The following is an 11,850-nucleotide window of genomic DNA, read 5'->3' as shown; positions in this document are numbered from 1 at the left end:
TATTTCTTTGAGCTGGTCAAAACTTCTCTGATGTGATGGTGACCACTGAAATTCCACATCTTCCTTCAAGCATCTCTCCGATGTTTGCTGTGTAGTCTGACATATGTGGTCTGAAGGAACTCATGTATTGGACCAACCCAAGGAAACTTCTTGGTTCCTGTTTGTCCTTTGGGTGCTCCATCTCGGCAATGGCTTTAACCTTCTCTGGGCTTGGCTTTACCCCATCAGGAGGGGACACCATTCAAAGAATTGTCATTTCTTCTCTTTTGTAATGCATTTGTCTGCATTAAGTTTAATCCCAGCTGCTCTTGTTCTCCCCATAGCCGCATGTAAATGAATATCCTGACTATATAACAGTATCCTATGCCATAGGTGCTCTGTGGTTAGTTAGAGATGAATTAAAGTAGTATATGAGTGGAAGAAAATGGTTAAGAACCACTGATTTAGGGTATCCATGGGGCAATTTAAAATGGACAATACATGTTGTCAATGGCTCTGACGTCCACACTTTATTAATGAAGAAATGAAAGAAAATGCCTTCCCACCTCCATAAACTCCATCAAGGGCACCACTGGCCAGAAAATTAATAGAAACAGCCATAAAAACAATGTGATTGATTGGATGACTTTAAATTATTTAAGGCCTGGAGGGACTATTCCAGGGATAAACACATTTCCAACAGTCAAGTATATTGATGCTATCGAATGGAAAGTAGTCTACTTAACCTGTTGCTCTGTGCACTAGATCACATAAGCTATTATTTCAGACCAGTGGGAAATTGTCCTGGACACTTCGGTGCACAATCCAGATCACCTGGTGTCCGTTGCACAGCTAATGACATCACAGGTTCAGTTAGTGGTTAACAAAAAACCTGTTACAGCACCAGCAACTCGAGTTCAAAGTTTGCGCTGTCTGTAAAGAGTTTTTACATTCTCCCCGTGTCCATGTGGGATTCATTTAGGTGCTCTGGTTTCCTCCCATAGTCCAAAGATGAACGGGGTTAATTGGTTGCAAGGTTGAGTTTGGGTAGCGTCAGCTTGTGGGCTGGAAGGACCAATACCACGCTGTGGGCAGCATGGTTAGCGAAGCGGTTAGGCACACCACTATTACAGCACCAGCGAACTGGGTTCAAATCCAGCACTGTGCTTGTACCTTCTTACCATATCTGCAAGGGTTTTCGCCAAGTTCTCTGGTTTCCTCCCACCTTCCAAAACCTACGTAGGTTAATTTGGGTGAAATTGAGCGGCACGGGTTTAAGTAAGTTAAATGTATAAATTTAATTAAAATGCACATCTTTTCCAGCAGCACCAGAAATTTCCAGAGGAAGCCTACAACTTTCATTATAATTCACCATAAAATAAAGAAGGTTTTGTTCAGTGTACAGGAAGGAAACAGCAAAGTGAGGGTTTGCTCCATTACATTGATATCCTTCTGTCGACATCTGCTAGTGTTATGTTCTTCAATGGCCAGCATTCACTTGAGCACTCTTCACTGATTGCAGGGAATTCTTCCCATTACTTTTGACTGCAAGCAGTGATCATCAGTCTGAATGAGTCATTAGTCTGCAATGGCTTGGGGCAACTTTCAGCCTGGGAGTAGATCTGACCAGTTCATCAACAAATAACAGAGTGAGCATAGTGCATTCACAGGCAGTTCTTCAAGCTCTGACTTGCTTCACTTCCCGCAGCTGCACACTGTGCACAGAGTCCTGATGGAGCTGCTGAGGCCTGATTTAGCTCACTGTGTGCTTAACATGGTACTTGGCATGTACTTTAACCCACTTTTTCCCATTTAAAATTTAAATTTAGACATAGAGCGCAGTAACAGGCCCTTTCAGGGCCACCCAATTCACACCCAATTTACCTTCTACTCCTGGTACATTTTTGCAGAGTGGGATGAAATATAGGAGTGTCATATAGAAGCCCATGCAGACAAGAGGAGAATGCAGAAACTCTTTGCAGACAGCACCGGTTTTGAAACCTGACCGCTAGCGCTTAACTGCATTGTACTAACTGCGACGCTAACCATTTTGATGTTTCTTTTATTACAATAAAGAAAATAGGGTTCTTTTTAAACAACTAGATTTATTAAATAAACAAACAGCACTAAGATAGAACATAGACCAGACCTCATGTGGCAGCATCAATCTTGAATCTACCCAAGATGCATCAGCATTCCCAAGATGCAACATTCTCCAGATGCCACACACTCCACCTCCAACTCCTCCTAATGGTAGCACTCTATCACTACATCCCCTTTCCTTGAGAGGTTTAATCTAACATAACACATTAACACAGTATACATTCAATTAAAGTTCTACACAAATGTAACACAAACATCAGCATATTGAGAGTGCTTGGAATGATCAATTCATTGGTAAATTCATACCTAACTTGTCTTCCAAAACAACGTATCTAAGGAAGTTGTTACAGGACAAATGTGAATTCAAATGGACAGACAACCACGAGGAAGAATGGGGATGACTGAAGACCATTCTAACTGCTTTTGATGTTCCTTGTCAAATCCAGAAATATGAAAATATCTACAGATGCTTCAAAAGATGGCATAAGTGCTGCACTACTTGAGGCTAAAGGAGAGACTGGAGACAAGTAGCATATGCATCAAGGGCGATGACAACATCAGAATGTCAATATGCACAGATTGAGAAAGAATGTCTAGGTCTGGTCTTTTTCTTCTTTGGCTTGGCTTCGCGGACGAAGATTTATGGAGGGGGTAAAAAGTCCACGTCAGCTGCAGGCTCATTTGTGGCTGACATGTCCGATGCGGGACAGGCAGACACGGTTGCAGCGGTTGCAGGGGAAAATTGGTTGGTTGGGGTTGGGTGTTGGGTTTTTCCTCCTTTGCCTTTGTCAGTGAGGTGGGCTCTGCGGTCTTCTTCAAAGGAGGTTGCTGCCCGCCAAACTGTGAGGCGCCAAGATGCACGGTTTGAGGCGTTATCAGCCCACTGGCGGTGGTCAATGTGGCAGGCACCAAGAGATTTCTTTAGGCAGTCCTTCTACCTTTTCTTTGGTGCACCTCTGTCACGGTGGCCAGTGGAGAGTTCGCCATATAACACGATCTTGGGAAGGCGATGGTCCTCCATTCTGGAGACGTGACCCACCCAGCGCAGCTGGATCTTCAGCAGCGTGGACTCGATGCTGTCGACCTCTGCCATCTCGAGTACTTCGACGTTAGGGATGAAAGCGCTCCAATGGATGTTGAGGATGGAGCGGAGACAACGCTGGTGGAAGCGTTCTAGGAGCCGTAGGTGGTGCCGGTAGAGGACCCATGATTCGGAGCCGAACAGGAGTGTGGGTATGACAACGGCTCTGTATACGCTTATCTTTGTGTGGTTTTTCAGTTGGTTGTTTTTCCAGACTCTTTTGTGTAGTCTTCCAAAGGCGCTATTTGCCTTGGCAAGTCTGTTGTCTATCTCATTGTCGATCCTTGCATCTGATGAAATGGTGCAGCCGAGATAGGTAAACTGGTTGACCGTTTTGAGTTTTGTGTGCCCGATGGAGATGTGGGGGGGCTGGTAGTCATGGTGGGGAGCTGGCTGATGGAGGACCTCAGTTTTCTTCAGGCTGACTTCCAGGCCAAACATTTTGGCAGTTTCCGCAAAGCAGGACGTCAAGCGCTGAAGAGCTGGCTCTGAATGGGCAACTAAAGCGGCATCGTCTGCAAAGAGTAGTTCACGGACAAGTTTCTCTTGTGTCTTGGTGTGAGCTTGCAGGCGCCTCAGATTGAAGAGACTGGGCTCGAGAAATTCCATAGTTATGTGTATGGTCTACCAACATTCATGGCAGGGACAGACACAAGCTATTAATAGCCAAAAATGAAGAAAAATCTTAGTGAAATGTTGCCGCAAATCCAAAGACTGAGGATGTAGCTACAATGTTATGCCTTTGAATTGGTATACACACCAGGGAAATGTATGGTGTGTTAGCTGAAGCGTTATTCAGGGCAATGACGCAGAGTGAAGCACGCAATGAGCTGAAACAGAAAAGGACATAGTAATACAGAAAGTTATCAAGAATCTGAATGGAGGATGGCCTAGGGGTGCATTTCAGCCATACTATAACAGCAGAGCTGAGATGAATGTTGTCAGTGGGCTTCTACTCAGACAGAGCAGAATTGTTATTCCTCAATCACTACAACAAGAGGAGGAATGACATGATGGAGTAGTGGCTGGTAGGAGAATACCAGCCTCTCCAGAAAAGAAGAAATAAAGTGAAGAAAATACAAAGTTCAAGAAACACAAAACACAACAGATAAAAGATAAAGTTGTGGAGAAAAGAAAGAAAATGGCACCCAAGAAGGAAAAAGTAAAAACAATGGGGAAAAAAAGAAGAAAAGACGCCGGAAGAGAAAGGAGAAGGCCTTACCTGCATGAAGAAACAGGGAGCCGTCGTGGAGAAAAGACCCCGCTCCCCGAGGTTGGTGACGACCCCACAGAGTCGCGACCTCCCGACCGCTGGACTGCAAAAATGGCTCTCTGAGACAAACAGAAGCAAGCCACTGCACATGCGCAATGCGCACACTAAGGAAAAAGAAAACGCCGATGGGAGGGGGACACAGCTGAGGAGCGAACTAACACAGCACGACCAGCTGAGGGATGCCCGACATCATGGCTCTCAGCTGGAAGAAGAGGAAAGCGATAGGAAAGGGAGTGATAGGAAAGAAGAACAGCAACAGGAGGCCCAACAGATAACTAGCCCAGAAGAAGAGGACCAACTGCAAGAAGCCATGCAAGAAGACGCCCAGCAAAGAGAGGCAAGCAGTTCAATAAGAAAGTCAGAAGAGACACAGATACAAGGAAGAAAGGTAGAAGACACAAACACAGGTGCAGACACAGAAGAAGAGGAAGAAGAAGACCAAGCTCTGCACAGAGGAAAAGAATGGTTGACATTAGAATTTAGTGAAATGAAAAGAAAAATGAAAAGTACAGAAGAAAAAGTGAGTAGAATAGAGCTGATCCTGACGAAATAGGGAAAAGATTAGAAAATGTGGGAGAACAAGAAACGGCTGTAGGAATGAAGGTGAATGACTTAAGAAGAAAATTGGAAGAAAGTGACAAAACAGTTAGAGTCACAGGAGTTGTTAACTCAGAAAATTCATATGATGGAAAATTATAGTAGGCGAAGCAATATAAAGACAGTGGGCCTAAAGGAAGATGAAGAAGGCAAAGATATGAAGGAATTTATAAAAGAATGGATCCCAAAGGTCCTAGGAATGCCAGAAATGCAGGAAGGAATGGAAATAGAAAGGGCACACAGAACACTAGCCCCGAATCCATAGTCACAACAAAAACCAAGATCTGTTTTAGTAAAATTTCAGAGATACACGACAAGAGAAAATATACTGGACTGGGCAAGGTATAAAATTAGAGAAGACAAAAAACCATTGGAATACAAGGGTCAAAAAATATTTTTTTTACCCAGACATAACTTTCGAACTCCTAAAGAAGAGGAAGTTTAACACAACAAAATCGATCCTATGGAAAACAAAGGATATAAAGTTATGCTAAGATATCCAGCTGTGCTTAAAATATTTATCCCAGGGGAGCAAAACAGACTGTTCTTGGATCCGAAGAAAGCACGAGAATTTGCAGAACGCCTGCAGGACAGAAGGAGAGATGAAGAGATGTAACAAAAATGAGAATGACGACAAACTACATATTCTTCTTTCTTTCTTTCTTTCTTTTCTTTGGCTTGGCTTCGCGGACGAAGATTTAAGGAGGGGTTAAAAGTCCACGTCAGCTGCAGGCTCGTTTGTGGCTGACAAGTCCGATGCGGGACAGGCAGACACGGTTGCAGCGGTTGCAGGGGAAAATTGGTTGGTTGGGGTTGGGTGTTGGGTTTTTCCTCCTTTGCCTTTTGTCAGTGAGGTGGGCTCTGCGGTCTTCTTCAAAGGAGGTTGCTGCCCGCCAAACTGTGAGGCGCCAAGATGCACGGTTTGAGGCGATATCAGCCCACTGGCGGTGGTCAATGTGGCAGGCACCAAGAGATTTCTTTAGGCAGTCCTTGTACCTTTTCTTTGGTGCACCTCTGTCACGGTGGCCAGTGGAGATCTCACCATATAACACGATCTTGGGAAGGCGATGGTCCTCCATTCTGGAGACGTGACCCACCCAGCGCAGCTGGATCTTCAGCATATCCAGCTGTGCTTAAAATATTTATCCCAGGGGAGCAAAACAGACTGTTCTTGGATCCGGAGAAAGCACGAGAATTTGCAGAACGCCTGCAGGACAGAGGAGAGATGAAGAGATGTAACAAAAATGAAGAATGACGACAAACTACATATAAAGATGTAAAAATAATATATAAGTAAGAACTAAAGAAGGGAAAGAAAAGGGAAGAAAGGAAGTAAGGGGGGAAAAGAGGGTGAGCTTTGTTATATGCGAAGATAAAAGTCTTTTCTGGAGGGGGTTGGGTGGGAGAGAATAACAGTCACTGTGAAATCAGTTGACGCTTGCAAGCAGGTTCGCAATACAAATGGAGAGGGGAGATGTGGTTGCCCGGCAAGGGACAAGGGGCAACTCAGAGAGGGGGGGCATTTGGGGTTAAGGGAATTTTAGATGTGGGAGTTGTTGAAGTATTTTATGTTTTAAAAGTGTTGTCATACATTGAGTTCAAAAATGGAAAACTGAGAGATGAAAATGGGGAAAAGGGGGAAGGTGGTGGTGAGGAAGTGGAAATGAGGTGTAAACAGAATGTGAGATGGCCATGTTGAACTATATGACTATAAATATTAATGGAATACATAACCAAATTAAACAAAAAAGGCTATTTCCTGAAAAAAGAAAAAAAATAGACATAGCATTTGTGCAGGAAATGCATCTAACTGAAGTGGAACATAATAAATTAAGGAGAGACTGGGTCGGGCATGTAGTGGCAGCATCAATTAATTCAAAAGCCAGATGTGTAGCTATATTAATAAATAAAAATGTACCAATTAAAATAGAGGAGGAAATAGTAGATCCAGCAGGGAGGTATGTAACGATAAAGTGTCAGATATATTCAGAATTCTGGAATTTGATCAATTTATATTCCCCTAATGAAGAGGATCAAAAATTTATACAAGATATTTTTTTGAAGATTGTAGATACACAGGGGAATATATTGATAGGAGGGGATTTTAACCTTAATTTGGACCCAATGTTGGATAAAACTGAACAAAAGACAAGCAAAAAGAATAAAGTGGCCAAATTTATGGTTAAATGAATGCAGGAAATGAAACTTATGGATATATGGAGGAGGCAGCACCCAAGGGAGAAGGAATATTCATATTACTCGAGTAGGCATAAAATATACTCAAGGATTGATATGTTTTTGTTGTCGGCCCATATTCAAGGAAGAGTTAGAAAAACTGAATATAAAGCTAGATTGCTATCTGATCACTCACCCCTGTTATTAGCAATAGAATTGGAGGACATCCCACCAAGAACATATAAGGTGGAGAAGAAAATAATGAAAATAAAGCAAAAGTATTATGAGCTTGGAGAAAAAACACACAAATTATTAGCCTGGCAACTTAAAACAGAACAAGCTAAAAGAATTGTATTGGCATCAAGGAAAAAGGACAAACAAATTACATATAACCCAATAGAGATTAATGAGAACTTTAAGGAATTTTATGAACAATTATATCAAACTGAGAAGGAGGGGAAAGAAGAGAAAATAGAAGAGTTTTTAAGCTAAAATTGAACTGCCAAAATTGCAAGCGGAGCAAAGCAAGCTGATAAAACCATTTGAAATAAGAGGAAATACGGGATATATTAAAAAAGTTGCCAAACAATAAAACATCTGGAGAGGATGGATTCCCAATAGAATTCTATAAAACATTTAAAGAGTTATTAATTCCTCCTCTCCTGGAAGTAATTAACCAGATAGAAGAAACACAAAACTTGCCAGATTCATGTCAGACAGCAATAATTACAGTAATACCAAAGACGGGGAAGGATCATACAGACCAATATCTCTACTTAATTCAGATTACAAGATAATAGCAAAATTATTAGCAGACAGATTGGCCGATTGTGTACCAAAAATAGTAAAACAAGATCAAAATGGATTTATTAAGAAAAGACAAACAGTGGATAATGTCTGTAAATTTATTAGTTTAATTCATGCAGTTCAAGGAAATAAGATGCCAACAGTGGTTGTTGCTTTAGACGCAGAAAAAGTCTTTGATAGGATAGAATGGAATTATTTATTGAAAGTATTACAAAAATTCAACCTACCAGAGAAATATATTAATTGGATTAAAGCATTATATAATGGACCATTGGCAAAGGTGACAGTAAATGGATATGTACCGAACCAATTTAAATTAAGTAGGTCAACTAGGCAGGGATGTCCACTATTTCCCTCACTGTTCGTTTTAGCAATAGAACCATTGGCAGACCTGATAAGAACAGAAAATAACATAAAAGGGATAAAAATAAAGGAGAAGGAGTATAAAATCAGTTTATTTGCAGATGACATCATAGTATACTTAACAGAACCAGAAATATCAATAAAGGAACTACATAAGAAATTGAAGGAATATGGAGAAATATCGGGGTACAAGATCAACGCAAATAAAAGTGAAGCAATGCCAATGAGTAATGCCGATTATACAGAATTTTAAAAAGAATCACCATTTAAATGGCAAACACAAGCAATCTGATACTTAGGTATTAGATTAGATAATAATTTAAGCCACCTGTACAAATTAAATTGTCAGCCATTAATGAAGAAATTACAGGAAGACTTAGAACATTGGAAAGAATTACCACTAACGTTGATAGGGAGGGTAAATTGCATTAAAATGAATGTCTTCCCAAGGATACAATACTTATTTCAATCGTTACCAATTCGCTTAACAGAGAAATTCTTTAACGAACTCAAGAGAATAATAAGGAAATTTTTATGGAAAGGTGGGAAACCGAGGATAGGTAAATTAACAGAGAGGTACAACCAAGGTGGTTTGCAGTTACCAAACTTTAAAAATTATTATAGAGCAGCACAGTCAAGGTATTTATCAGATTTTTATCAGACACGGGAAAAACCAGGTTGGACTCAGATAGAGTTAGATAAAATAGGGGAGAAGATACCGGAACATATAAGTGGGATGAAAAGCTGATACGATATAAAAGTTCACTAGTATTGCGTCATTTATTCAATATATGGAAAAAGATTCACTTAGAAAGGAAAAAAAAACAAATTACCAACTACCAAAATTATTATTAACGCAAAATCAGCTAATCACTTTGACAATAGATAACTTTTCCTTTAGAGCATGGGAAAGAAAAGGAATTAAAAGATTAGAAAATTGTTTTTTGGGAAATAATTTATTATCATTTGAACAAATGAAGTACAAATATGGAATAACTCATGGTACAATGTTTGCATACATCAACTGAAAGCCTACTTAAAGGATAAATTGGGAAACAGACTATTACCAGAAGGAAGAAGCTTTGAATATGTGATTACAGACACAATGATAATAAAAAGATTTATAATGAACATGTACATCAAGCTGCAAGAGAAGGAAAATGATGAAATAAGCTATAAACCCAAACAAAAGTGGGAAAAAGATTTAAACAAAGATAAAAAATGAAACATGGAAAAAGTTATGCTCTGGAACTATGAAGAATATAATAAACACAAGGTTACGTATGATACAGTATAATTGGTTACACATGTTATATTTCACACCCCAAAAGTTAAAAAAAAATGGGATCAAACATTATCAGATAGATGTTTTCGCTGTAAGAAGGAAATGGGAACATGCAATTTGGGCATGTGAGAATGTGGAAAAGTTTTGGGAAGATCTAAATCAGGTATTAAATAAAATCACAAAAAGCAACATACCAAAAAATCCAGAGATCTTTCTTCTAAGTAATATAAGAAGTAAAGAATGAGGCCTCAAATTGGATGAAGCGCAAAAAAGATTTATTATGATAGCCTTAGCTGTAGCAAAAAAATGTATAATGTCAACTTGGAAATCAGAAGAGAGCCTGAGAGTACAGCAATGGTACATGGAAATGAATAAATGTATTCCATTGGAAAAAATAATATATAATTTAAAAAATAAAGTCACATTATTTGAACATATTTGGGAACCGCACATGGAACACAACAGAGAGGGCCTACTGCCAATCTCCACCCCCTAAAATGATAGAATGAGAAGAAGACGAAATGAACTGACCCAGTGTGTAAAAGTAGATGACACAATTTTCTTGTTTATTTTCATTGTGTGATGACATTGTTTAATGGTTTTATTGTATATGTTGAACATTTAATGGGTTTGGAGGGGGGTGGGAAGGGGAAAGGGAAGGTAGGGGGCCATAACAGGGGAGAAAATGCCACTGTGTATATTTAAGAGGGAAATGTTTGTAAGTATTTTGATTGATATGGTTCACAGTGTGAAAAATAAAAAAAATTTAAAAAAAAATCACTACATCAAGAGATACTGAAAAGGATGCATGAGGGGAATCTGGGAATGGAAAAGTACAAGAGGAGGGCCAGAACTGCTGTTTATTGCCCAGAGATAAATACTGACATTGGTTTCAAGCTGTTTGACCTGTATGAAACATCACACAAAGCAGACAAAGGAACCCATGCAGACGGTTGGGACTGATCTGTTCCGTATGGATGGAAAGAATTACTTGCTGCTTATTGATTATCTATCGAACTATCCAGAGATTGCGCTGCTTCCTCGAATATCAGCTGCTTGTGAAATATATGAAATGGATCTTTGCAAGACTCAGAATTCCACAAATCGTCTCCATTGACAATGGACCATGCTACAGTTGTAGAGAATTCCAGAACTTTGCAGAAGGGTATTATTTTTGACATGTGACTTCAAGTCCTCTGCATCCACTGTCAAACAGTGAAACAGAGAAAGGAGTTCACATAGTTAAACAGTTGCTCAAGAAAACACTAGACAGTGGCTCAGATTTGTATGAAGCTTTATTGAGTTACAGAGCTTCGTCACTTGAACATGGCATGTCACCCACAGATCTTCTGATGGGGTGTAGACTATGCACCACATTTCCTACTCTGCAGACCTAAACAAGAACTGAGATGTCAAACAGAAACAAAAGCATCTGCAAGGGAGACAAAGGCTAACTATGACAAGTCAGTGAGAAGCTTAGGGCCACTGGCACAACATGACACAGGGAGACTCAGAGATTCCAAGACTTGGGACAAAAAGGAAACTGTTATGGACGAAGTAAATCCAAGATTCTATACTGTCAGAACAGAGAATGGTCAAATACTGATGAGGAATCAAAGGAGCTTGTTGAAAACACCAGAGATACTGCGGGAACAGACAGATGCAGAAACAGGGGAAACACCACCTGTGCTAGATAGTTTTTATGGTGTGTACACTTTTATTTCTGTCTGGTTTCCCTTTGGAAATACATTGCTCTGCCCTTTGCCCTTATTACAGACTTTCCCATAAGCTGAGCATTGCTTTCATGGATGTTTAATGCCACATCGTTTACAATTGAATGACTCTCCATCTTTGTTGTTTCTTCGTCTCATTTTTGTCTGTGTATGTCCACATACTGTGGCTATGATTATACCTTCATTTTCACTGGCTTTTACAGCATCACTGAACTTTTTCGCGTGCTGCAGATCTAATTTACTGGCGTGGCATAACTTCACTGCTCCAGCTAAAGTAAGCTCCATCTCTAGCAGCAACCTTTCTCTCGCTTGCTTATCATTAATTCCAAACACAATTTGATCACAGATCATTACATCTTACAGTGGTCCAAAGTTGCATGTTCTTGCTTTTACTTTTAAGTCAGTTAAGAAATTATCAAAGTATAAAAGCTCTCTCCCTGCAGCTGCATGCCCA

This window comes from Narcine bancroftii, chromosome 8 (assembly GCF_036971445.1).
Source record: "Narcine bancroftii isolate sNarBan1 chromosome 8, sNarBan1.hap1, whole genome shotgun sequence".
Classification (NCBI taxonomy): Eukaryota; Metazoa; Chordata; class Chondrichthyes; order Torpediniformes; family Narcinidae; genus Narcine; species Narcine bancroftii.
Note: the sequence above shows the minus strand (reverse complement) of the source record.